Source organism: Hemicordylus capensis, chromosome 4 (genome assembly GCF_027244095.1).
Source record: "Hemicordylus capensis ecotype Gifberg chromosome 4, rHemCap1.1.pri, whole genome shotgun sequence".
Taxonomy (NCBI): Eukaryota; Metazoa; Chordata; class Lepidosauria; order Squamata; family Cordylidae; genus Hemicordylus; species Hemicordylus capensis.
The window spans coordinates 314,058,444-314,085,277 of NC_069660.1; the positions used below are offsets into that span (position 1 = coordinate 314,058,444).

General features: G+C 46.4%; 1 protein-coding gene and 1 long non-coding RNA gene across 4 annotated transcripts in view; one reads left to right on the forward strand and one right to left on the reverse strand.

Annotated features, from left to right (window-relative positions):
* LOC128322462 (uncharacterized) lies at window positions 1-26,727 on the forward strand. Of its 3 annotated transcripts, none has more exons than XR_008305732.1 (3): window positions 1-76; window positions 19,918-20,136; window positions 26,262-26,727. It is a non-coding gene; the product is annotated as an uncharacterized LOC128322462 (long non-coding RNA). The 3 variants fall into 3 exon arrangements; XR_008305730.1 differs by lacking the exon at window positions 1-76 and adding an exon at window positions 115-703; XR_008305731.1 differs by lacking the exon at window positions 1-76 and adding an exon at window positions 117-502.
* SLC45A4 (solute carrier family 45 member 4) overlaps window positions 1-26,834 on the reverse strand; it is a 204,481-nt gene that overhangs the window by 137,888 nt on the left and 39,759 nt on the right. The gene's annotated exons all lie outside the window — the stretch shown is intronic.

Below are 26,834 nucleotides of genomic sequence, written 5' to 3' on the forward strand. Positions count from 1 at the left end.
GGGGGCGGGGCGAGGCGACCCTCCCCCCCTCGCCGCCGGGGAGCGGAGCGCGCCGATTGGCTGCGCGGGCACGAAGGTGAGCCTTGTGACGTGGATAGGGCGAGGGGGCTGGCTGGCAGTCCGGAACCCGCGCTGCTAAGGGGGCTGGCCATGGGGTGGCTGTCTCGCGGGTGGGGGGGGGGGAGAAGGATATGCAAGAGAAGGGGGCTCCTGATGCACCTGGATGAGGCGCATCTCGGGGAGAGCGAGGAGGTGGGAGCTCTGCGTGGACCGGACTTGGATGCTCTGAGCGCGGGGAGAGCAGCTCATTTCTCAAACCCCCCCCCCCGCTTCTCAATGAGAGAATCCTGCTTTTTTTTTCACCTTTCATTTTCTATTGCACGAATTTATTTATTTATTTGATCGATTTTTAGACCACCCTTACAAAATAGCTCAGGGCGGTTCACAAACATCAAAGACCCTTTAAAACAATTTAAGAGCACTGGAAGGCCCAGCAGAACAGGTAGGTCTTTAGGGCTCTGCTAATTTCCAATACAGAATTCAAATTACGGATGTCTGCAGGGAGCGCATTCCACAGTCCAGGAGCGGCTACAGAGAAGGCCCGCCTCTGGGTCGCCACCAGACGAGCTGGTGGCAACTGGAGCCAGACCTCAGATGATCTTGGCGTGCGGTGGGGATCAGACCGAAGAAGGCGCTCTCTAAGGTAACCTGGATCTAAGCCGTTCAGGGCTTTAAAGGTAATAACCAGCACTTTGTATTTTGCTCGGAAACATATTGGCAGCCAGCGCAGCTGTTTCAAAACAGGCATAATATGGTCTCTCCGGGTTGCCCCGGAGACCAGCCTTGCTGCCGCATTTTGAACTAACTGAAGTTTCCAAACTATGTACAAACGCAGCCCCATGTAGAGCGCATCACAGTAGTCAAACCCGGAGGTTACCAGCTGGTGCACCACCACCAATACATGCGATATATTCGTATATATTTGCAAATGTATGAAGTACATCCTTTTAAATTGCAGGGGTCCCCAAGCTTGGGTCCCTTGAAGTTGCTGGGCTGCAACTCCCATCATCCCTAGCAAGTCCATTGTGGCTGGGGAGGATGGGAGTTGTAGTCCAAACTGCATTAGGGGACCCAAGCTTGGGAACTCCTGTTAATTGTAAACCATCATTGTAGAATGGGGTTGTATACATGCAGCACGGATGGCAATAAGGCAATGGTGGAACTTATGTATAGGCAAATAAGGTCTCCTAAACTAGAGCCCACTTCATGCCTCTGATGAAGAGAACTGCAGTCCACAAAAGCTTATGCGGTAATAAATTCACTAGTGTTTAAGATGCCACACAAGACTCTTATCTTACACTGTAATGTGCAGCTCAGACAGGTTGAAAGGCAGTGCTCTGAGTTCTGCAGAGCTCCCTCCAAGAATGAGACATGGATTGCAGCCCCAAAATGCATATTGCTTAATGGTAGGTTGCAGGTTAAAAAAACAAAACCCTCCCTTGATGGATGAAAATATCTCTAGGCATGCTTCCACTTGCCTGGCTTTGCACTGATCTGGCTGGGATGTTTCAGCAGGTGTTTTTCATGTGGCAAAATGGGAAAGCACAATGGTTTATTTTCCCAGTTCTCCACATTGGTACCCTCACTTTCCTCCGAGGAGAAGCAGTAATTTGTCCAAACCTCCACCCAGTGAGTTTCATGGCACTTTCCCAACAGACCTAAACCTGAAATTATAATGGTATAGAGTAGCTAAGCCACCCCGATAGCTGGAAAATCTGGAAAACAGGCCACGTTTACAACTCTTGCCCAAAATGTGAAGCCTACCTTCCTGAATATGTCTATTTAACTTAACTTCTGCTAACTGAGCAAAGAGGCACCTTTAAAAATGATTCTCTTCAATTTAGTGGGGCTGTTCTCATCAGCAGCCCAACCCGGGCTAGGGACGCCCAGCTCAGGTTAGGCTGCGTGTGAGAACCACCAAGATTGAGCCCAATCCCGGTGGGGTAGCACCGCCTAGGCCCGCTTTCAGATTCGGCTGTGAGCCAAGTTTAAGCGAGTGCTCCCTTAACCTGAACTGCTTGTGTGTTCGCTGGGGCTATGTTTAGTCCCAGCGGACACAGAGATGGGCACCTAGAGCGCCTGTCTCCTGCCCCCCCGCAATGCATTGTGTGTGCTGTGCAGTGCATTGTGGGATTCACGGAGGCTGGGATAACAAGTCCTGCCCTCAAATCCAGTGGTGCACCTAGGTAATTTTGGAGCCTGGACCTAAAGGCCTTTAGAGGCCCACCGCTGCAAGTTAAGCACCATTTTCTAACACATAGGTTCCTGAGGGCACAAACCATACCACCCAGGACAGACTAAAGAGGATTTGGGGGGCCCCAGGGGGTGTGAAGGCCCTGGACTTCGACCCCGAAGTCCAGGGGAAAGAGTGCCTCTGCTCAGATCAATCTGCTCTGCACCACGCTGCACGGAGCAGGGCTGATCGAGTGGGAGCATGCTTCATGTTCCCACCAAGTAACCCAGGATCGTCTGGGGGAAGGCAAGGTTTGGTAAGCCTCCCCACCTCCACCCCACCCACCCACCCCACGCAGTAAGTTGTGCAAACAGGCCCCAGTAGCAGGAGAGCAACTGTCCCTATCTAACTACAGCACAGTATCCCCCCAGTGGCTATTGCTGGTGTGTACCTGATGTTTCTTTTTAGGTTGTGAGCCCTTTGGGGACAGGGGACTATCTTATTAATTTACTAAGAGTCAGGCTTTTAGTTTATAGTTTTAAAGTTTTTAGAGTTTTTATCTGTATTTTAAATTGTGTTAATGTTTTAACTGTTGTTGTGCTTCTAGATTGTGAACCATCCAGAGACTTGCATATGAGGTGGTATAAAACTGTGCTAAACAAACAAATAAATAATACTTTATTTTTCTATGTAAATTGCTATGAGGACTTCTGTTGAAAAGTGGTATATAAATAGTAGAAGATCTACTACTACCACTGAGCCAGACCTAGTCCATTTAACCCAGTACAGTCTCCTCTTATTGATTCCTAGGATCTCCCAGGTGAGTATCTTTCTCAACTGAGATCCTTTTATCTGGAGATGCTGCCAGAGATGGAACCAGGACTGTTCTGCATGCAATGCGTATATGCTATTGCTTAGCTACAGACCCTCAAGTGTATAATACCATGCAGTGCAGCCTTTTAGGATAAAGTGAACCAAATCCCACCTCAGGTAGGAGTCAAGAGTCTGTGAAGCTGCCCCCTTCACATACTGTGACCATCTTCGGATTGGGAAGCAGGATTTCTAGTGGCTGTCAGGAATGATGCCTGCTTGCAGAATGTACCCTGTGATTTTTCGACACAGACAATGTGTGATTTCTAGGAAAAGAGAAACTGGAGTCTATCTACACCTCATGTGCTCAGCTTTGGAAATCACAATTTTTCTCCCTAGTGCTTGAGAACACAGCAGCTACTTGTGAGACGTGATCTACTCATGCAGCAATAGCCTGCTGGGGTTCTAGAATGGATGCCATGGACCTCTCTAGATCGCATGCAGATAGAAAACTGGCACAGCAGGCAAAATGCTAGACCAGAACCTTTTCTCCTGATGTGCTAGTTTTCTATTGCAGGCAGAGGTGCTCTTACCCCTGGACTTCCAGGCCAAAGTCCAGTTCCTCCACACCCACTGGGGGCCTCCAAATCCTGCATAGTCTGACCTCGGTGGCACTGGCCCACTACTGTGCCAGGTGTGACACTCAGCAGAGTGTGACCTCTGCTTTAGAGACTGGGAGAGTGGGGAAAGAAATATGTGGGATGGGAATATGCAGAGGAGCACTTAGGTAATTTTGGAGCCTGGACCTAAAGGCTTTTGAAGCCCGCTCCCCACTGGAGGCCCCCCGCCCACTGCAGGTTAGGCATCATTCCCCTACACACACACACAACACAGTATTTTTAACATGGGTATATTTATACAAATACGCATGAGCAGAAACATTTCAACACACAACATATTCCCACCCCACATTTTTCTTTCCCCACTCCCCCTTCTGTCTCGAAAGCACCCAGCAAAGAATCACATTAGGACACCTGGCACAGTGCAGGCCGCAGCGACCACACCAAAGAGTCTAAAGAGGATTTGGGACTCCGGGGTGTGTGGAGGCCCTGGACTTCTGCCCCAAAGTCCAGGGGTAAGAGTGCCACTGGGCATATGTTAAGTTGTCTGTTGAAATGTTTCTGCTAATGCATATTTGCATCAATATACTTGTTTTATATTCTTACATTCTTGTGAGTTCAGTTGCTGTTTGTGCCTTCAAGAACCCACATGTTAAAAATACTGTGTTTGTCACAGTGTCTGGGGGCGGGGAGTGGGTGCTCCAAAGGTCTTAAGGTCCAGGCTCCAAAATTACACCTCTGATTTCAAGGAGGGTTTTTTTCCTCCTTTACATGGGGGAGCATGCAAAAGTAGTATCACCCTCTGCCGCCTGTAGTCCAAAGTGGTCTAGTTTATTCTGCTGCATATCTAGGCTGCATTTGCTAAGGTGCACATTCATCTTGTTTTGTTGTATGTATGTTTGAGGCACATGGCACTGAAGACCAAAGTCAGGGCTGAGACCTCAGGAGCACAAATGAAGCCCTAGGTATAGTCATAAAACCAGGTCTCGTTTGCTCTTGTTTGCTGAGCTTTTGCAGTGCTGAATGTTTAAGCCAAAGCAGCATTGTTGTCACCTTTTGGACAAGAAAATCATAGGAACAGAGGAAGCTGCCTTATACTGAGTCAGACCCTTGGTCCATCTAGCTCAGTATTGTCTACACAGACTGGCAGCAGCTTCTCCAAAGTTGCAGGCAGGAATCTCTCTCAGCCCGATCTTGGAGATGCTGCCAGGGAGGGAACTTGGAACCTTCTGCATGCAAGCACGAAGATGCTTATTTGCATTCACTCCTGCCAGCAACAGTTCTACAGCCTGAAGAAGCTACAGCAGGAAATCATGACTGCAGAACAGAACGGAAAAGAAAACCAGACTGACCCAAAATCTCTGTGCAAGCAAAAAACAGTTCCCAGCTTGCAAGAGCTATTTCATATCACATGTACATGTAACTTCTACAAGCAGTGGAGGAAGAGCAGAACTGAACTGTGGCAGGAATAAGTCTTGGATTTGCATGTTCACAAAAGCACCTTCTCCATAATAGAACTTTAATTAATTGAACTAAGTAAATGGCACTCACCTTTATTAAAATATCAGATTATTAGAATGCTTTGCAACCAGTGGTGCTCTTACCCTGGACTCCACACAGCCTGGGAGCCCCCAAATCTTTAGTCTCTCGTGGGTGGTGGTGTCACTGGCCCACACTGCGTTGGGCAGCTGAGTGCAATTGTGACCTGTGCCAGGTGCTTTAGAGACAGAGGGGGTAGTGGGGAATGAAATATGTGGGATGGGAATATGTTGAGTTATGTGTTGAAATGTCTCTGCTAATGCATATTTGCATAAATATACCTGGTTTATTTATATTCTTACATTCTTGTGAGTTCAGTTGCTGTTTGTGACCTCGAGAACCCATGTGTTAAAAATACTCTGTGTGTGTGTGTGTGTGTGTGTCTAGGGAGATGATGCTTAACTTGCAGGGGGCGGGGGAGCTCTAAAGGCCTTTAGGTCCAGGCTCCAAAATTACCTAGGTGCACCTCTGTTTGCAACTGTTCTATAATTAAAGCATTATGCACTGGAATTGTACATGGGAACCATTCCTACATCTTCCCCCCGCCCCACAAACGCTCCCACCATGAGGAACTGGTGGGCCTCCCAAGGTGTTGTAGAACATGAGCAGCCCATTCCTATGGGTGAATATTAACCTGGAAGTAAGTCTTACTGAGTTCAACTTACTCCCTACTAGGATTGCAGCCTTGGTGTTTTTGCAGCTCTACAGAGAATCTTCTTAGATCATTTTGAAAGTCAGAATGGGCAGAGAATCCAGAGCAGGGCTGCTCAACTTCGGCTCCCCAGCTGTTTTTGGACTACAATTCCCATAACCCACAGCCACAGTGGCCAATAGACAGGGATGATGGGAGTTGTAGGCCAACATCTGCAGGAGGGCCAAAGTTGAGCAGCTCTGATCTAGAGGGTTACAGTTGGGCTCCTGAAATGTTATGCAACTGTCCAGATTAGGAACCTAGGAAGCTGCCTTATACTGAGTCAGACCTTTGGTCCATCTAGCTCTGTATTGCCTTTCCCAGGGCTACACAGCTTAGGCCCTCCTGTTGTTTTTGGAGTACAACTCCCATCATCCCCAGCCACAGGGGCCAATAGTCAGGGATGATGGGAGTTGTAGTCCAACATCTGCAGGGAGCTGAAGTTGTCCAGGCAAAGTTATAGGCAGGGGTCTTTCCCAGCCCTACCTGGAGATATGAAGAGTTGAACCTGGGCCCTCAAATGTTCTCCCATTGAGCTATGTTCCCATTCCCTAAGGCAGGGGTAGGCAACATTGGTTCTCCAGCTGTTGTTGAACTACAACTCCCATCATCCCTAGCCATTCTTAGGTTGGGGATGATGGGAGTTGTAGTTCTACAACAGCTGGAGAGCTAAGGTTGTTGACTTCTGCACTAAGGGGGAAATCTTACAGTGCTCACACATATACTCTCCCATCCAAATGTAAACCAGGGCAGACCCTGCTTAGCAAAGGAGATAATTAATGCTTGCTATCACAAGACCAGCTCTCCCCACCAATGTGCTGGGGGAGTCATTCTCTTTAAATTATTTATATCCCACTTTTCTCTTCAGAACCCTTTGTGGCAGCTTACAACAGTGAAAAGCCATTAACAATAAAATCGAATGAAACAACTTTTAAAAATAATCTATTTTTAAAAATGTAAGAAGCAGTACAGAAGCATTTCACCCGTCAACGATCAGCAAAATGAAGCCATTTTAACTTGGCATCTAAAAGACAGCAATAGTGCTATGATCTACCCACAACTTTGAAAACTCTCTCTCTGATCTTAACCTTGGACAACCAAGGAAATCTCATTCAGATTTCCAATTTCATGGTTTGCCCACAACGTATTTGGATGAAAGACAAATGTTCTCATGAATCTCAGCTCTGTCTTTGTGGGTCATATCAAATTGAAGATCTTCCTCAATAACTATTAGCAGGATGGCAGCGGCAGTCTCTGGGCTCTCTCTGGCCCCTAAGGCCATTTTCTCTGCCCCCTGCTGGCACCATCAATTTTTAAACAATGTATGATTAAAAGATTTTGCCAGTTTCATGTCTATAGAAAAGTATGGTCTCCATTCAACAACTGAAGGTTGCCCGTGGGGAATGCTTCCACATGTACGTGGCAGGCAGCCCTCAGGACATATTTTCAGAAGACACCGGTGGTTGCAAAGGAACGCGGGCTTGCTGGAAAGCATCTCTCCTCTCTACATGTGTGCAGACGTGTTCCCCATGCACAAGTCTTAGTTTGGATGTAGGCCAATGTCATAGAATCACAGAATGACATACAGAGAAAGGATCCATGGATGCAGCAAGAGAGCAGCCAGTCGGAACTTCCCAACTAACTGCACCAGTGCAGTGGGGAAGTGCCAATTTTTTGACGCCCTCCCTTTCCCCAGGAAGCCCTCTGGGTCACCTGAAAAGATTCCCTGGGGGTTGTGCAGCCCTTGGGGCCCTATTTTCAGCTGGCACAGAGGGCTTCCTGGGGAAGGGGAGGGCACCAAAGTTGCCACCTCCCCTCTGCTCTAGTGGCTCTCTTGCTGTACTGGTGCTTCCCTGATCTGTATATCAACCAGTATTCCAAGTAAGGTCGCAGGATAGAATAGCACAATTACGTCTCATGATTTGGACACAATGATTCTGTTAATGCAGCCTAAGATTGCATTTGCAGAAATAAAGTTATAACACTTCTTACTTACATCCAAACTTCCATGTGGTCCACCTCTCTTTTTGAACTGGGATGTAATCTGCATCTAACAATAAATGTACACATTTTGCGTCATGCTATACTTGGGTGCATATATTAAAGGGGTCATTGTCACACCCTTAGTACTCACGTGTGCTAATTTTATTTTGGAGCTTGGGCGGTTGACACAATAACTCCCAACTGCCCTCTCCCACAATGCAGAGCCCATGCAGAGCCTTGGTATACACCTGAGCTGAGGGCGATGAAGCATGCTGGGAGATGACTGGAACATCAGTGGTGGGGGGGAACTCCGGGTGAATCTGAGTGAACACAGGTTAGAACTCATTATCAAGCCTATTCTGTGGCAGTGGTGGAACAGAAGGAATGTCCCACCCCCACTCGGTCCACCATTGCATCCTCTCAGTGTTGTCCAGCAGGGCTTTTCCAGTAGGGCCTCTTGAAATCTGGCCCCGGGCAAGATGTGTTAGAACATTCCTCAGCTTGCTGTGATGCATTTTCACAGCACTTTGAAGGTAAAGTCGCTCACATTCGTCATGAGTTGGACTCTACAGTTGATGCACTGTCATTGGGAGAGGTGTCCAGAGTACCACCTGATCCAGTTTTGCTGGAAGAGTTTCAATTATTGGTGCCTGAGGATGTGGACAAGGTGTTCAGTTGAGTTTGTCTGGCCACGTGCATGTTTGACCTTGCCCTTCGTGGCTTATTAAATCTAGTAAGGAGGGAATTTTTAGCTGGGTCCAGCAGGTTCTAAATGCCTGATTGAGGGAGAGAGCAGTCCCAGCTTCGTTGAAGGAAGCTATTATTCAACCACTCCTAAAGAAACCCAGTCTGGGCCCAGAAGATGTAAACAACTATAGGCCTGAGGCCAGTGGTCCCTCTAATTTTTTTCATCTCTGTGCGGAATGAGTTTTGTTCTGGGTGGCAATATCAAGGCACTGTGTGTGCACATACATTCAGATTGGGTCCTTCCTGATTCACCTGAGTAGGATCTAAAATTAACTGAGCAGACATCAGAAAACTTGTGAGCGCAGGCATGTGCACACACCTTAGAGGGAACAGTGCCTGAGGTCAATATTCCTTTCCTGGGCAAGGTGCTGAGCGTGTACTGGCTGGCCAGCTCCAGACACTCTTGGAGGAAATGGACTATCTAGAGCCATTTCAATCAGGCTTCAGGCCTGATTTTGGAACAGAAACTGTTGCCCGATGGGATGACGTATGCAGAGAGAGGGAGACAGGGAGAGTGCATCCCTGTTAATTCTCTGGGATCTCTCAGTGGCTTTCAGTACCACTGACCATGGTATCCTTTTGGATAGGCTGGGCGATTTGGGTGTGGGAGGGACTGATTGGAGGTGGTTCCGCGCCTGCCTCGAGGCCAGTTCCAAAAGATGGTGCTGGGGGATTACTGCTCAACCCCTTGGCAATTATGCTTGGGGTTCCACAGGGTTCCATTCATTCCTCTATGCTGTTTAACTACTGGGAGACGTCGTCCAGAGATTTGGCTCGAGATGTCATCAGTATGTGGATGACACTCAGTTGTATCTCTCTTTCTAATCAGACGTATGTGAGGCGTCTGAATCAGTGACAGGATGCAGTAATGGACTGGATGAGGGTGAACAAGTTGAAACTCAATCCAGACAAGATAGAAGGTCAGTGTTGTTGTTGGTAGTTGGTTGGTTGGTGTTCGGTGGTTGCTCTGCCCAGGTGAATGATGTTCAGCCTGTTCTAGATGGGGTTGAACTCCCCCTGAAGGACCAGGTTCACAGTCGAGGTGCTCATCAATCCAGCATTGTTGCAAGAAGCTCAAGTGGTCTCTGTGGCTTGGAGTGCTTTTTCTCAGCTTCGGCTGATACACCAACTGCGACCTTACCTGGTGACAGCTTGGCCACAGTTACTCATGCTCCAGTAACCTCTCACTTAGATTACAGCAATGAGGCTCAAGTGGCCTCAGAGAGCCTTTTATCAGTTTTGGCTGATACACCACTGCAACCGTACCTGTAGCTTGGCCAAAGTTACTCATGCTCTGGTAACCTCTTGCTTAGATTACTGCAATGTGTTATACATGGAGCTGCCTTTGAGAATGGTCTGGAAACTACAGTTGGTACAAAATAGGGCTGCAAGATTATTAACTGGGACTGGACATTTTGATCATATCATGCCAGTTTTTCATCAGCTGCACTGGCTCCCAGTCTGTTTCTGGGCCCAATTCAGAGTGCTGGTTTTAACCTTTAAAGTCCTAAGTGGCTTGGAACCAGGCTGTTTGAGAGAGCTCCTTACCCCATATGTCCTGACTCGGACCTTAAGATCTTCTCCAGAGACCTTGCTCCGAGTGCCCCTGCCAAATGAGGTGAGGCGAGTGGTTACTAGGGAGAGGGCCTTTTTGGTAGTGGTATCCTGTCTATGGAACAGCCTCCCCAGTGAAATTCGCCTAGCAACATCACTTTGTTCTTTTAGATGCCAGGTGAAGACCTTTGTGTTCACCTTCTGTTCAGGCTTTTAAAAATTTATTTTTTAAAAGTGTTTAAATTGTTTTGAATTGTATTATGTATTTCTTCTAAGAACATAAGAAAAGAACAGCTGTGCTGGGCTAGGCCCAAAGCCTATCTAGTCCAGCATCCTGTTTCACACAGTGGCCCATCAGATGCCTCTGGGGAGCCCACAGGCAAGAGGTATGTGCATGCCCTCTCTCCTGCGGTTGCTACCCAGCAACTTGTACTGAGTGGCATCGTGCCTCTAAGGCTGGAGATGATTTGAAATATTTTATGTGTTTTAATTGGATGTTTTAACATTGTGTTGTGAGCTGCCCAGAGAACAATTTGTTATGGGGCGGCTAATAAATGAAGTTGTTTATTAATTTTTATGATTATTATTATTTATTTATTATTATTTTACACAGTCAGACAGGTGTTATTGACTGGTTTGTTTTAACCAGACATCGAGTCCTTCCCAAGGACCTGGGATGGCTGAATTTTATTGTCAATGTTGTTGCTGTTATAGGTATCGTCACAGAATATAGGCTGTTCCCAGTAAAGCTGCTTTTTATAATTGGCTGATGGTGATTTCTGTGGTTGTTGTTGTTATTATTATTATTATTATTATTATTATTATTATTATTATTATTATTATAGTGAACTTGGGTGCAGGCTTCTCAAATGCAGGATAAAGACAGGAAGAAATGTATGTTTACTGAACATAATGGATGAATAGGGCTAACGTGTACTCTACACCCACTCTCAGTGTTGACTTAAAAGTAGAAATTGAATAAAATAAAAGAATAAATAAATATATATATGTCTGCACTCTATTGTGTGAACATGCTTAAAAAAGCATGTTCACACAATAGAGTGCAGACATATATTTATTTATTCTTTTATTTTATTCGATTTCTATACCACCCTTCCAAAAATGGCTCGGGGAGGTTTACACAGAGAAATAATAAATAAATAAGATGGATCCCTGTCCCCAAAGGGCTCACAATCTAAAAAGAAACATAAGACAGACACCAGCAACAGTCACTGGAGGTCCTCTGCTGGGGGTGGAGAGGGCCAGTTACTCTCCCCCTGCTCAATAAAGAGAATCACCACATTAAAAAGGTGCCTCTTTGCCCAGTCAGCAGGGGTTATATACAGATACTTATGTGTGTACAATGCAGCTCATGAATTTAGTCACACTAGAATGTGACAAAATGCTGAGGAAATATAAATGAAGGTTGCAATATGGCTTAGATATTTCTTCCTTCCTTCAATTAATTATGATAGAATGAATATGCTGCTCTTCCACACAGCCTCTCTGGGCGGTTAATAAATCATAAAACAAAACACTAAACAACAGAGTGACAATTGTAAATAAAAATGTGTAGTGGAGGAATGAAAATGCATGAAACATCAGGGATCCGAAGCCAGCTGAGTTGACATGCTAGGCAATGATGGTGAGACAGACAGACAGGCATCGCAATCTGTATGCCAGATTAATGGATCTTCTAGAGCTATTTTTGAACAGGCTAGTTTTGCTTGAGTATTTGCTACCTGGTAAATGCATGAAAATTATTCTTGCTGTAGCATCCCTTGCCTTGACAACCAGTAGAACTAGGGACTGGTGTGGGAATGCAAAGAGTTATTTCAAGCCACTGTGATCAATACTGAACTGGCAGCATAAAGGATGCTCAGAGTAGTAAATGCATTCATAGGATGATGAATAGGTGTGGACCCTCTGGCTGTTCCTTAAAGGACATGTTTTAAATTTTAATAAGAGCATTCCCCTTACATTCTTTTTATCTTGGAGGCTGCATTCCTTGTCTAGGATAAACTATGCACAGTAAATCCACAGCTTTGTAAATCTGTTCTTATTTAGAGTTCCTAAACCATGCACTGCGGCACAGCAATGTACTGGAAGAGAACTGCCACTGTGCAGCAGTAAACAAATCAATTAAATAATTAAAGCCACCTGAGAATCCATAAGTATCCAGACACAGGTGAGGCTGGCTCCTGCCCTTCTGCATGATTTACTGCCCTGGCCTTCTTCTCATTGGCACTACTGAGACTGGTAATTCTGCTGAACCTCTGAAACAGGCGCGATTCGACCATCCACCTTGTCTTGCCTCAGACTGAGTCCCACAGGGAGTACTGGTGAAGCTCAACAGGAGTCCAGTCAGGAAAGTAGGACCACGGACAGCTCACTATGGAGCTGGGCAGATTCAGGCTGGATAGTGCCTCCAGGAGCCGTATTGAGTATTGCTCCAGCACAGATCTGGACCAACGGAAGGCTTAAGTGTTCCTGCTGTCAGGCTGATTTTACACCACCACCCCCTCAAAACTATTGCTGCTTAAAGGGGACTTGCACAACTTCTCAGGTGTTGACTCTGGCAGAACAGGGGAGACTCTGGCTGCCCTGGAAGTGCTGTGGTAGCAGGGACCTGCCCTCCGACGTTGCTAAATGTTCCAAGAACTCTTCTTATTCTGAGTCAAAGTAGGGGACAGGGCTGCCTTCTCAGGTCATGCAGGTAGGAGGCACTTCTATCTTCTTGGTCTCGCCTCCCATGGGAATCCATAGTAGGGTGGCGCCTTCTGAGGTTCTTTCCTTCTTCCAAAGTCTGTGCCCTCAGGCTCCTCTTCTGCTTGTAAGGTGTTTTACTCCTGGGCCATGATGTAAATCACGGTTCCTCTACATGAGTCTCTGCTAATTGGACCTGGTGGTTCTGCTACACCGCATTATCAGGTGTGACTTGATCATTCAGTCATTCCCAATACATGGACACAGCAGTCATACCTGTCCTCAGAGGAGGCTGCCCACCATGTCTCTGCCTGAGTCAGAAGACACTCCCAGCCTCAGGGACTCATGCAGAAACACAAAGAATGGATTCCTCTGATGACAAGCCTTTCTTACTGTTATACATTTTGTGGGCAAAACTATATGTTACAAAGGATGCCTCATTAAAAGCCGTGCTTAAGACCAGCAACATTTTTAAAAACATAAAGAATCCATGTGAGAAGAAGGCGAATAATAGGCGGACAATAATGTATTCAGCTTCTTTTGCCTTTTCCTTTAGAGCATTTCTTTGAGCTTTTGAAATGTTCTCATAGCCACCCTCCAGCCCCCTTTCAATTAGCTGACATTGTTCTTGAACTGGATAGCAAAGGAGTTCTGAAAAGCAGTGCCCCCACCCCCAATCAGAAAATAGCAGACAGAATATTGTCATGGAGAAAGAAGAGGAGACAGCTGGTTAGGAGTCTGTAAAGCTGGGATTCTCAACATTGGGTCCCCCAGATGTTATTGAACTTCAACTCCCATAATCCCCAACCAAAGGTCACTGGGGCTAGGGATTATGGGAGTTGAAGTCCAATAACGTCTGGAGACCTAGCGTTGAGAATCCCTGCTCTAAAGGACCATCTCATCCTAAGTCAGGGCTTCTTAACCTTGGGCCCCCAGATGTTGTTGGGCTACAACTCCCAGAATCCCCAAACATGGCCTTTGTGGCTGGGGATTCTGGGAGTTGTTGTTCAACAACATCTGTGGGCCCAAGGTTAAGAAACCCTGTCCTAAGTGAGCTTACCTGCTTACTTAGATCTTTGGCAGAGGCTCCATTCTGTGTCCCACCATCATCTGAGAAGTGCTGAGCAGGTACATGCAATAGGGCCTTCTTACCCTGCCTGTGGAATTGTCCAGCTCTCCAGGTTCATTCAGCACCTTCCCTGTTGGGGTGGAAATGCTGGGTGAAAACAGTATCCTTCTGGCATGCTTTTAGGCTAAGCAAGAATTAAGATCTCTCTCTCTTCTCTGCCAGCTATTGTTATGTTGTTGTCTGTCCTGCATTTGTTTATGATCTTATTGATAATAATTTTATATTTTTATTATATTATTCACTGATTGTTAGCTGCCTTGGATGTCCTATATACATACAGAAGGTTGGGAAAGAAAGACCAGAGTACCCTCTAACAGCAATTCCCAGATGTTGTCAACTACAACTCCCAGAATCCCCAGTCAAAATCCACTGAAGCTAGGGATGCTGGGAGTTGTAGTCAACAACATCTGGGAAACTCTGTTGGAGAGAACAGTGATCTGGACAGCTCAGGAGTTCTGAAACTTGGACCCCCAGATGTTGGTTGACTACAACTTCCATAATTCCCAGCCACAATGGTCAAAGACTGAAGGCCATTGTGGCTGGGAGCGACGGGAGTTTTAGTCCAACAACAACTGGAGACCCAAGTTTCAAACCCCCTGGGATAGCTGATTATTTCCCTGCGGTCTTCCAGGCAGGTTCACACATAACATGGAATCTACTTACGGAGTCGGTACTGCCAAGTCGGTAACTGCCTTGTCTGTGACCAGCTGAACCCACACCAAGGCAGGGACTTGAGGTTCACTTGGGGTGTCAAACTAAGATGTGTAACCAATATCTGAATCTGACATGCCAAACCAAAGGTGGAGATGCGCATGACATCTGAACTCATACTCTTCATGAACCTCTGGTTTGTTCTGGGCAAGCCCTCGTCCTTTGCAATTTGGGACCAGTAGTTATGAAGCAGTGGACATAGGGAAGGCTTTCCAGTCAAAGGGCAGCACAAGGTGGCAACACAAGGGGCAGTAGCCAGGGCCTTACCACATCTACCTTGGGCTCAACATGGCTACTTCTAACAAACCAAGATATGTGATCTTCTGCAGCACCGATATCAGCTTCCCTCTATATCTTGGGCTGAAGGGACCTCAGATTCCCCATTATGTGTGAATCAAGCCTTAGTATGGCTGCCATGTTTCTGGCAGCCCTGACCTCTGCCAGGATGAAAAAAGGAGAAGTGAGAATTTGAAGATGACTGGGTATAAATAGTCTCCTGTGCACACATTTTCACCAAGCTATTTTCTGTATCGGCCTGCTCCTCTTTTGATCAAAGGGGTTAATGAGTAATTCATCAAGAGAGCCAGAGTTTGATGCTTCAGTGGCTTTCTCTGGTGAAACCCAAAGGACTGGTGTCAAGGTGCCCTTTTGAGATGCATCAAGCAAGGACGCGCAGCGAACATCTTGTGTTATTCGGAAACATCTGCTTGTGTGTGTGTGAGTGGGAGGTTTGGGAGAGGGGGACTCACAGCAGGTTTCAAAGGCCTGATTCTCCATATTTTCAATCTTAACATTACAAAATAGCCCATTTCGAGAGCATTTGCTATGCCTATTTTCTGCCCTTCAAAAACAACTGAAGATAAAAGTAGAACTGAAGATATATCCTGAGGAATAATAACCAAGTGGGTTAAGACATGGGGTATGTCTCTCTGTGGGGTTGCCCTTGTGCTGTCTAGAAATAGCATTCTGTCTCTGTTTTGCTACGGACTGAGTGATTTTCTGTTTAGTGGCTGTCATATTTTAAGCACAACTTTTATTTTCTTGAATTCAGCCTGTTGGCACCTTTAACTCTCATAGGTTGTTAAGCCCTCCAGGTGCTCCTTTTCTTACTTATTCCTCCCTTAACAATCATAGGAAAGCTCAAGATGGCTTAGAAATGTGATTAACATTTTTAAAAAACATTTTTATATCCCGCTGTTCCTCGAAGGAGCCCAGAGCGGTGTACTACATACTTAGATTTCTCTTCACAACAACCCTGCGAAGTAGGTTAGGCTGAGAGAGAAGTGACTGGCCCAGAGTCACCCAGTGAGTTTTATGGCTGAGCTGGGATTTGAACTCGGGTCTCCCCGGTTCTAGTCCAGCACTCTAACCACTATACAACGCTGGCTGTCATGGTGAGACCTGAATTCAAATCCCTATTCAGCCATGCAAGTCACTGTAGACTCTGGGCCAGTCACTTATCTCTCAGCCTAACTCATCTGACACAGGGCTGTTGTGAGGATAACTATAACCATGTACTTCTGGGCTCCTTGGAGGAAGAGCAGGATAGAAATGTACAAATACATTAAAAATAAATATAATTCAGCAGAAACCCAATCATAAACAAGATAGTCAGCAAATCAAGGAATTAAAGGCCTACGGAAAAATCCAGGGGCTTAATAAATTTGACTGAGTGCCAAACAAATATCCCAGGCAGTGTTCCCGAATTCCCAGATGTCGTTGACTACAACTCCCAGAATCCTCATGCAAAAGCCATTGCAGCTGAGCATTCTGGGAGTTGTTGTCAACAGCATCTGGGACTCCCTGTTAGAGGGAACACTGATCCCAGGGTATGGAGCTTCACATCTGGGAGCTACCACAAAGAAGACCCTATCATGCTTGTTATTGGCACAGCTGGCACTCCTGTTGGTCCAGGAATATGAGCGTTTTAAGCAGTAACGTATTCATTAATTATGTTTTTATCCCACCCTTTCTCTAAGGAGCTCAGAGCAACATATGCAGTTTTCGCCTTGTGCCCAACTTATCTTCATAACAACCATGCGAGGTGCGGTTAGGCTGAGGGATAATGACTGGCCCAAAGTAGGAACACAGGAAGCTGCCCTAGCCCGAGTCAGACCATTGGCTCATCTAACTCAGACCTGTCTACACTGACTGGCAGCAGCCTCTCCAGCATTTTACACAAGGGTTTTTCCCGAGTTCTACCAGATGCCAGGGATCTGTGTGTGAACCCGGGATTTTCTGTAAGGAAAGCATCTGTTCTTTCCCTGAGTGACAGTCTGATGATTAAAAGATGTTTGTGGCATCGGCCTCTGGAAGGGAGGGGCAAGAGGGGGTGGCCCCCACCATTGAACCAGTTCCCATTGAATTCAGTGGGGCATCCTCCTAGGGCAGGGGATATTGGATTACTGGCTTTGCACCACCCCCTGGAAAAAAGTCCCGTGGATGCCCCTAGTTCATGGTTAACTGGGGATCTGAAGCACAGTTCCACTAACCACTTCACCACACTGGCTTTCTAGCACAGATCTGATTCATGTACACACATATGTCACGTTAATGTCCCACGAATGCTGCTGCTGAATTTGTGAAGTGATGCCACCTTGGGTGACATGAATACTTTCCCTTAATCTGGAACAAGTAGTCTTACCCTGGAGTAAGACTCCTTTCTATGGAGTAAGTAAGGAGTCATTGCTCCACAGTAAGATTCCTTGTTTTTGAGTAAGGAAAGTTGCATATGTCATCCCTGAGGTTTGGTGGGTAATATGCAAGCCCTATCTGTAGTGTTTAATCTGTGACCATCCATCCATCTGTGTAGATCAGAACTTGATGCCACAGTCATCAAATGGTAAACATTTTAATATTTCAGGACACTTTGCCAGCAGACCTTAAAGCAGGGGCGGCCAAGCTGAAGCTGTCTAGCTGTTGCTAGACTACAGCTCCCATCACCTCTTGCCACACTTGGCTGGGGATGATGGGAGTTGTTGTCCAAAAACCGTTGGAGAGCCTCAGGTTGGCCATCTGTGCCTTAAAGTGAAATTGTTCAACAAATTTTTTTCAAAGGAAGACCAGAGCAAGAACCAGTAGAATTAGAATTTATTATGAGATTTGGCACTGTCACCTTAGTCCCCAACAGATATAGAGGTGTTTTCTTTTTAAAATTGCATGACAGAATTAAATAATATAGCATTGCTGGGAGATTTATTTTTTATAACAAGGAGGCATTTATACCCTGTCTTTCGTGCAACGGGCAACTCCAGGTGGCGAACAAACACACAATGCAGAGCATTCCATAAGTATCACAATAATCAAAAATTTGGACAAAGCAGCTAAAGCAAACCAGCTAAGAGCCCCACAATACACTCAGCCATCAGTAGTCAGGCATCACCTTCCCTGAAAAACAGAACGAAAAAGCTAAGATTTTACACAGCATCTGAAAGAGTTCAAAGTAAGGGCTAATGGGACCCTTGTAGGGAGGGCATTCCATGGAGTTGGTGCTACCACAGAGAAGGCCCTTCTCCTAGTGAATGACTGATGTGTGTCTCACGCGGTTCTGGAACCCAGATTACGGTCTTAGGTTGTTATCTCCCATTGTGAATTGTCACTATGCTTGTCTTCTACACTTTTAAGCTTTGTCAGAAGGCTAGGCCTTTTGCATTTCTTCTTTCTACTCCCATTTTATTTTATTTTTCTGCATACACACACACACACACACACCCATACACCTACCCTGCTAACTAAGGATTTAACTTTGTGCACCTGATGAAGTGCACTAGTCCAGGAAAGGTTCTGCTACAATAAATGTGTCATTCTTGTGGCATCTTATTCTTTGCCGTTTCTGTTTCTAACATGGCTACCCATCTGAAAGCTGTAGCGTTAGTAACCTAAGATGAGAATCTGCCCTAAGCTCCTTAACAGGGGATCTTTTGTTCCCCCCTCAAGGGCACCTGTGATTCTTGCGATTGAAGGATAACAATGTTATTGTATGCTTGACCCAGTCTCAAATGGACAAGTGGCTTAGAGTTTCTTCTGCACCATCAGAACAATGATTAACCCATCAGTTAAGCAGCCCCACCGTGGCCTAAACTGGTGGGTGTATATTTTCATTTATCTGATTTAAAGTCAAAGTATGGCTTTTGGCTGGGTTAATTTACAACAAAATCTGGCTGTACATTTTTTATGCTCAGTTTGGTCAGCTTGGAGACAGCAGACAGGCACAGCATATGTTTTAGGACTATAGCCTGTAGGCACGAGATGCAGCCACTTTGCTGAAGCTAAGCAAGTGTGGGTCCAGTTGTTGCTTTCATGGGAGGCCACCTGCACATCAAACACACACCATCCTGAGTCCTATGGGGGAAGGCAAGATATAAACGTAACTAACGTTGTGAAATGAAGTTGTTTTCATTTGGGGTGGGTTTGGATCCTCTGGTACACCTTTTCTTTCGGGATGGTGTTTGTTTTGTGGACCCCCTGTTAGGTGCACTGTCTCTATCTACCTGACCTGTCACCCCCTACTTATACTCATCTAAACTCCACAGTGGAGGCTATGAGGCTGCCTGCAATGGAACCTCCAAGGGTCGATTCACACCACCTGCAGTGGTATAGGAGTAGCTTCTGTGCAGCCACTTGTCACCACACCATTCTGTAAGCAGGGAGACAAAGGCATGGCTCCTTTCCATGTGAATGTCACCAGCTCAGTATTGTCTACCCAGACTGGCAGCAGCGGCTTCTCCAAGGTTGCAGGCTGGAGTCTCTCTCAGCCCTATTTGGGAGATGGGCCAAAAATGTTGATTGGTTAGCCCATCTCAGGCGAAGAGAATCCTTGCATTCAGGGATGCTTGCATGCAGAAGGTTCCAAGTTCCCTCCCTGGCATCTGCAAGACAGGGCTGAGAGAGACTCCTGCCTGCAACCTTGGAGAAGCCACTGCCAGTCTGGGTAGAAAATACTGAGCTAGATGGACCAAGGGTCTGACTTGGTAGAAGGCAGCTTCCTATGTTCCTAAACCTGCATGCATAAAGGGAGAAGATGCCCTCTGATTTAACAATAAGATTTGATACTCATGCTGCGTCTGTTAAAAATGTAGTTTCTGGACCAGAACTGAATGAAGATCGAGAACAATCTAAGACCATGTTATGCTGGAAGGCAAGCCTTTCTGACACCCCTAGGTTTGCTCTCAAGCTGTTCTTTTCTCTCCTGAAGGAGTCACTGAATCCATAGCCAGACTGAATGCTTCCCACAGATACCTGCCAGTACATTCCTGACTTGGGAGAGAGCTTTTGGTGGTAAGGATGAAGGAAGGAAAAGAGAGGCCTCCTGATAAAGTAGGGGAAGCTTAAGTTAGAGAAAAACAACAAGGAGAATTCAGAATCAGGATAGAAAGAAGGAGGAACCACAGCAGCTGTGAACAAGAAATGCAAGGTATGTATGCACCAGGTGTTTGTCTTGGAATTATACTTGAAAATATTATGAGTAGTTGGCATGGTCCACACCGCAGCTCAGGTTCTGCTCCAATTAGAGCTACATTTCAGGAAGAGATTCCAGATGTAGCTGAATTCCATACACATTTAACTAAGAAGTGAGTCCCTCTGAGCTCAATGGGTCTTGCTTCCAAGTAAGTTGCACAGGACTGTAGCCTTACTCCCTATCTGCAGACATATTCTAAATAAACACAAACAAGTATCATGTTTCTTAGCCACCTAATGGCACAGTGGGGAAATGACTTGATTAGCAAGCCAGAAGTTGCCAGTTCGAATCCCCGCTAGTATGTTTCCCAGACTATGGGAAATGCCTATATCAGGCAGCAGCGATATAGGCATAATCTCATACTGCACGGGAGGAGGCAATGGTAAACCCCTTCTGTATTCTACCAAAGACAACCACAGGGCTCTGTGGTTGCCAGGAGTCAACACCGACTCATAGGAACATAGGAAGCTGCCATATACTGAGTCAGACCATTGGTCTATCTAGCTCAGTATTGTCTTCACAGACTGGCAGCAACTTCTCCAAGGTTGCAGGCAGGAATCTCTCCCAGCACTATCTTGGAGATGCTGCCAGGGAGGGAACTTGGAACCTTCTGCTCTTCCCAGAACAGCCCCATCCCCTGAGGGGAATATCTTCCAGTGCTCACACATTCATAGTCTCCCATTCATAGGCAACCAGGGTGGACCCTGCTTAGCTAAAGGGACAAAAAATATAAGGGATTGCACGACAAGACAGCAGCCAGATAGATGAAACCGTGCAAAAGGTTTCATCTATGTGGCTGCTAGCTAAAGGGACAAGCCATGCTTGCTACCACAAGACCAGCTCTCCTCTCCAACTCAATGGCACACTTTACTTTTATAATGTTTTTAAACCACTTTAAGCATCATGGCTTCTCCACAGAATCCTGGGAACTGTAGTTGTCATGACTCCTTGATCTGGGACATCCCCCCACCACTTGGGGGATGAGGTGGAAAGTTCAGTGGATGAGACAGAGTGGGGGGACCCTACAAGCCTAAAACCATAGGTGGCCCTATGTTACCAGGATCACACACAGCAGGAGAACCAGAGCCAGGATCCCCACCACAGTTCATGTCCCTGCCTTTATTCATTGACTCGGAGAAGTTCCTTGAGGATCCACCAACCCAGGTAGAGGTTCCCAGCACCGGTGGAGCCAGCACTTAGAATAATCAGACAAGGCCCCTTTAAGCAACAGAGTCTGCTTCAGGCATTCTACTTGGGCAGTAGTTATAAAGCCCATCGGTCAGCTCTAAGCAGCTCTTGGAGCAACGCCCATCTCATACCTGTTGTACCTAGCTCTTTTGATGCATGGAGGACAGGTCTATCAATGGCTACTAGTCTGGATGGTGATAGGCTACCTCCAGGTAGGGATGTGCACAGAACTGGTGACTGCTGGTTCGAAGGTGTGTGTGGGGATAACTTTAAGGACTGGGGAGGGTGCTCTTAACCCCGCCCCCGGCCGTGTTTTTCCCGTTAGTGCTGTTCTCAAAAATGGTCCTGCTGGGGTAGCAGCGTACCTCCTTGCCGTCCTGGTATGCTGTGGACCAGAAGTGGCTGGAAGAAGCTGCTGCATCTCGCTTGTGCACACATTGCAACATGAGCATGCACAGTGGCCACTTCTGGTCTGCAACATACCGGGGTGGTAAGGAGGTACACTGCCACCCCGGTGGGAACATTTTTGAGAACAGCACTAGTGGGGGAAATGCAGGCGGCAGTGGCCGGGGAGGGGGGGGGCGAGGTAAGAGCACCCTCTCCAGTCCTTAAAGTTATCCCCCCCACCTTCGAACCGGTGGAACCGCCAGTCTTTTGAACTGGTTCAGAGGCCCATAGGAACATAGGAAACTGCCATATACTGAGTTAGACCATTGATCTATCTAGCTCAGTATTGTCTTCACAGACTGGCAGCGGCTTCTCCAAGGTTGCAGGCAGGAATCTCTCTCAGCCCTATCTTGGAGAAACCAGGGAGGGAAGTTGAAACCTTCTGCTCTTCCCAGAGAGGCTCCATCCCCTGAGCGGAATGTCTTGTGCTCACACATCAAGTCTCCCATTCAGATTCAACCAGGGCAGACCCTGCTTAGCTATGGGGACAAGTCATGCTTGCTACCACAAGACCAGCTCTCCTCTCTGTTTATGAAATGATTGCCTCTGAACCGGTTCCGTGCACATCCCCACCTCCAGGTTCCAGTTGCAGGGGAGCAACAGCAGGAGAGAGAGCATGCCTTCAGCTGCTGCTTAGGGCCTTCCTAGAGGCATCTGGTAGAGCACTCTGGGAAACAGAATGCTGGACTAGATGGGTCTTGGCCTTGATCCAGCAGGGCTCTTCATATATTCTTATGATTGCCTGCTTTGAGCTATCCGTGGTCCTGACCCCCTTCCCCCCTTGGAACTATCTTAACTATGGCATGAACTATGGCAGACTTAATTAGATTACAGGTAGATGGCTAGATTCAAAATGGGTTTCAGTGAACACCAAGGTCTGATAAGCTAAAAACCAGAATGACGGCTCTTCCACTTGCTTTTAAATATCCTACTGTATTTACCCAAATACAAGATGACTCTGAATTTAAGATGAGCCCTTTAAAAATAGAGGTTAAATACTGGTTGTGACCTTATTTACCCACGATGAAGAGGACTCTGAATTTAAGATGGCTTCCTGGTTTCTAACATGAGATAACTTGGGAAAACCCTAATCTTGGATTCAGGTAAATACAGTACAGTGGTCCCTCGACTTACGAAGTTAATCCGTTCCGAACACACGTTCGTAGGTTGAAATTTTCGTAAGTCGAAAAGCGCACCACGGAGGTCTGGAAACATTTGTAAGTCGAGGAAACCGCATCTAAAAATTCGTAAGTCAAGGAAGCCGCATCTAAACCGGCAACGACTTCCGGTCATTTTTGTCGTTCGTAAGTCGAAAACTTCGGATGTCGAGTAGTTCGTAAGTCGAGGGACCACTGTATGTTGTTTTTCTTAACATCCAGTCTGGACCCCAGCTAACTTGGCAACGAGGCACCTTTTAATGTGGTGAGTCTCTTTATTTAGCAGGGGGAGAGTAACTGGCCCTATCCACCCCCAGCACAGTACCTCCAGTGACTGTTGCTGGTGTCTATCTTATGTTTCTTTTTAGATTGTGAGCCTTTTGGGGACAGGGAGCCTTACTTACTTACTTATTTATTATTCCTCTGTGTAAACCACCCTGAGCCATTTTTGGAAGGGCAGTATAGAAATCAATCAATCAATCAATCAATCAATCAAAAGAGTCCTGGAGAACTTGGAAACTTGCTTGCTACTTTGTGACACTTTAATAGGTATTAATCAAATGTTAACCTACTGTGGTAAGAGGAACAGGCAATAAGAAAAAGTAAGTTAGCAAGAAGTAGCCGAAACATGACACAATGGAGCTATAAAGAGACTAGCTTGTAAAACAGCTGGAGATAATTTAGGCTGTTGAACAAGTTCCTCAGAGAGAGGCTGGAGACATCCTCATAACAGAGAGGACACAATATAAGAGGAGATCTATTTAAGAACTGCCTTGCTAGATGAGACCAAAGGAACCTCCAGTCCAGCAAGCTCTCCCCAGTGGTCAGTAATATACTCCTGGAAACTCAAGAGCAGACATAAGGGAAGAAAGCCTTTTGCTTGTCCTTAGCATCTCAGATAATTCGGGGTATGTTGCCTTTGAACATGCAGTACCGTAGGAGAGGGGTGGCCAACCTTTCCTTGGCAGGCACGCCAAAAGCCAAGTCTAAAATATATGCTTCTTTTGTTGGGATTTTGCCATGCCCTGTCTCAGTTCTCTGTTTATTGTTTTCTTAGTCTAGGTTTTAGTTAGTAATACATATCAAACTCTTGTTTCTAATTTAATTTATTGATTGATTGATTTGATTTGATTTGATTTCTATACTGCCCTTCCAAAAATGGTGCATGGCGGTTTACATCCTCTCTAATAAAAGCCTTGGTGTCCGTCCGTGGACGGACACCAAGGCGTGTGTTCGTGCCTCCCTGGCCTGTTCTGCGCCTGCGCGAAGCAAGGGAGGGGACATGGCAACATGGCAAGGGAGACACGCTCGCCGGCACCCGGCAGCCATCTTGGGCGGCCAGAAGCAGCCGCCCCAAAGAAGCCGGAAAACTGGCGCCGGGGTAAACTGGGCGAGGCAGCGGCTCCGCCGCTGCCTCGGCCAAAAGAGACGGGGGCCGGGGGCGGAGCGGAGGCCACTTAAATATTTTTTAAAAGGCACCCGCAGCCGACGCCGCCGACCCTCCCTCCCAGCTGACCCCCCCCATTAAGGGCCAAATCGGCCCAGCCACTTGCCTCCGCAGCTTCCGCCGCCGACCAACCGCCCGCCCACCCAGCTGCCGATACCTCCTTGCTCCCGGAACACGTCCTCCGCTTGATCCGCTGCTCGATTAACAGAAGGAGAGAGGTGCTCGCATGCAGAGCTCCACTCTCTTTAAAGTCTCTTCCCGAACTGGCGCTTTGCGTCCTTGCCGCGCAAACCGCCAGTTCGGAAAGAGACTTTAAAGAGAGTGGAGCTCTGCATGCGAGCACCTCTCTCCTTCTGTTAATCGAGCAGTGGATCAAGCGGAGGACGTGTTCCGGGAACAAGGAGGTATCGGCAGCTGGGTGGGCGGGCGGTTGGTCGGCGGCGGAAGCTGCGGAGGCAAGTGGCTGGGCCGATTTGGCCCTTAATGAGGGAGGGAGGGGGAATGGCAGCGGGGGGACAGGAGAGTCGTTACTAGGGCCCGTTGTTCAACGGGCCAAAATTAACTAGTAGAGAAATAATAAATACGTTTTATTTAAAGTTGGCTTCCTGTGTAATCACTTATACGGTACAAGACAAATAATTACTGGGCAACATTTTTGACCAGACAGCTCCCAAAGTGGGTCACAAACATTTTGTAAAAGATAACAGCATAATTAAAATTGAAAAGTGGCTCACATAAGTTAACGGTGATAAAATGCCAAACTATAAAGTACGAAAGTCTGCATAGGAAAGGAATATTCTGATGGGAATATCAAAGTGGCAAATGTACTTTCTGAAGGAGGGAGTGCTGAAGCCCAGGTGCCACTGCAGAGAAGGCCCTGTCCTATATACCTACCAATCCGACATCACAGTGATGGGAGGCAGAGCAGAGTCCCTTCTGAAGACTCAATGGATGGGCAGAATGGGAGGGCACATCTATGCAGAGTGCTCCAAGGCAGAGCTTGTTGCTGTCATTATTCTGCTCCCTCACCCATGCCCTCCGTGTACCCTGATTGCAGTTTCCTGCAGAATGCTATTAAGAACATCTGGGTAGGAAAAGACAGTTCTTTTTATTCTTGATATGTTTCCAAGTAGACCTCTTCAGAGCAGAGGTTCTCTAACTAGGTTCCCCAGATATTTTGGACTACAACACCCATAATCCCAAGACATAATCACCTTTGGATGATGGGAGTTGTAGTCCACCAACATCTGGGGATCCACATTTGAGAACCTTTTCTGTGAAGGGAAAGTGCCTTTACAAATCTGAAAGTGAGAAATAATGTCAGTATATTACCCCTGCTAACCTGGCAAAGAGGCACCTTTTAATGTGGTGATTCTCTTTATTTAGCAGGGGGAGCGTAACTGGCCCTATCCACCCCCGGCACAGTACCTCCAATGACAGTTGCTGGTGTCTATCTTGTGTTTCTTTCTAGATTGTGAGCCCTTTGGGGACAGGGATCCATCTTATTTATTTATTATTTCTCCGTATAAACCGCCCTGAGCCATTTTGGAAGGGCTGTATAGAAATAGAATTAAGTAAACAAACAAATAAATAAATAAATAAATAAATATATTATATTTTTCTGTATTCATGTATTTGAATATTCATGAATACATGAATTCATGTATTCCTGTATTCATATTTTTCACAACCACAGAGATCTCCCTCTGCCTCCATATATACTGTTGCAAATTGTCCTTAGGATTAAGGTGGCATTTAAGAGGTAGCAGTATATTTTTGTAGCGGAAGCTCCTCCCCATTGTCCAAGACTAATCAGCATGTTTCTGCATTCACCCTCCAAGGCAATAAAAATTCCTCCATATAATCACAGGCAGCCGAGGGTCAGATAAATTGCAATCCATCACCCTTTAAGTTGGGAACTCCCTTGGATTCTGAATAGAAAGTGAACCAAAAGGAAACTCGCTGCTTCCTGTATCATCCTTCTGGGGATCCTGAAAGTGTCGGCAAAACACTTAAGACAACATTTTTGTTGGAGAGCGGAAGGAAAGGAAACTGTGAACAAGCAAACAGCACTCAACTCCAGGAGTCGAGGTATAAGCAGCCAGCTTTTGATGGAACAAGGAACATCAGTGAGCACTATTTGTTTAAAAAATAATAAACCACATTTCTGGTCCACTAAAATATGCACCTCCCTACTGCAGCATTGTGATTGTGGATCAGGATTTTAGGTTGTTGCAGTATTGCTCTATTGCACCATTGAAAGATGGCTTTAGAATTTACATATTAAAGACTGGTTTGTCCTGCTAACCAGAGGTCTCTCTAATTTTTTTCAACTCTGTGTAGAATGAGTTTTGATCTGAGTGGCACTATCAAGGCAGTGTGTGCGCACCTGCATTCAGAATGGGGCCTTCCTG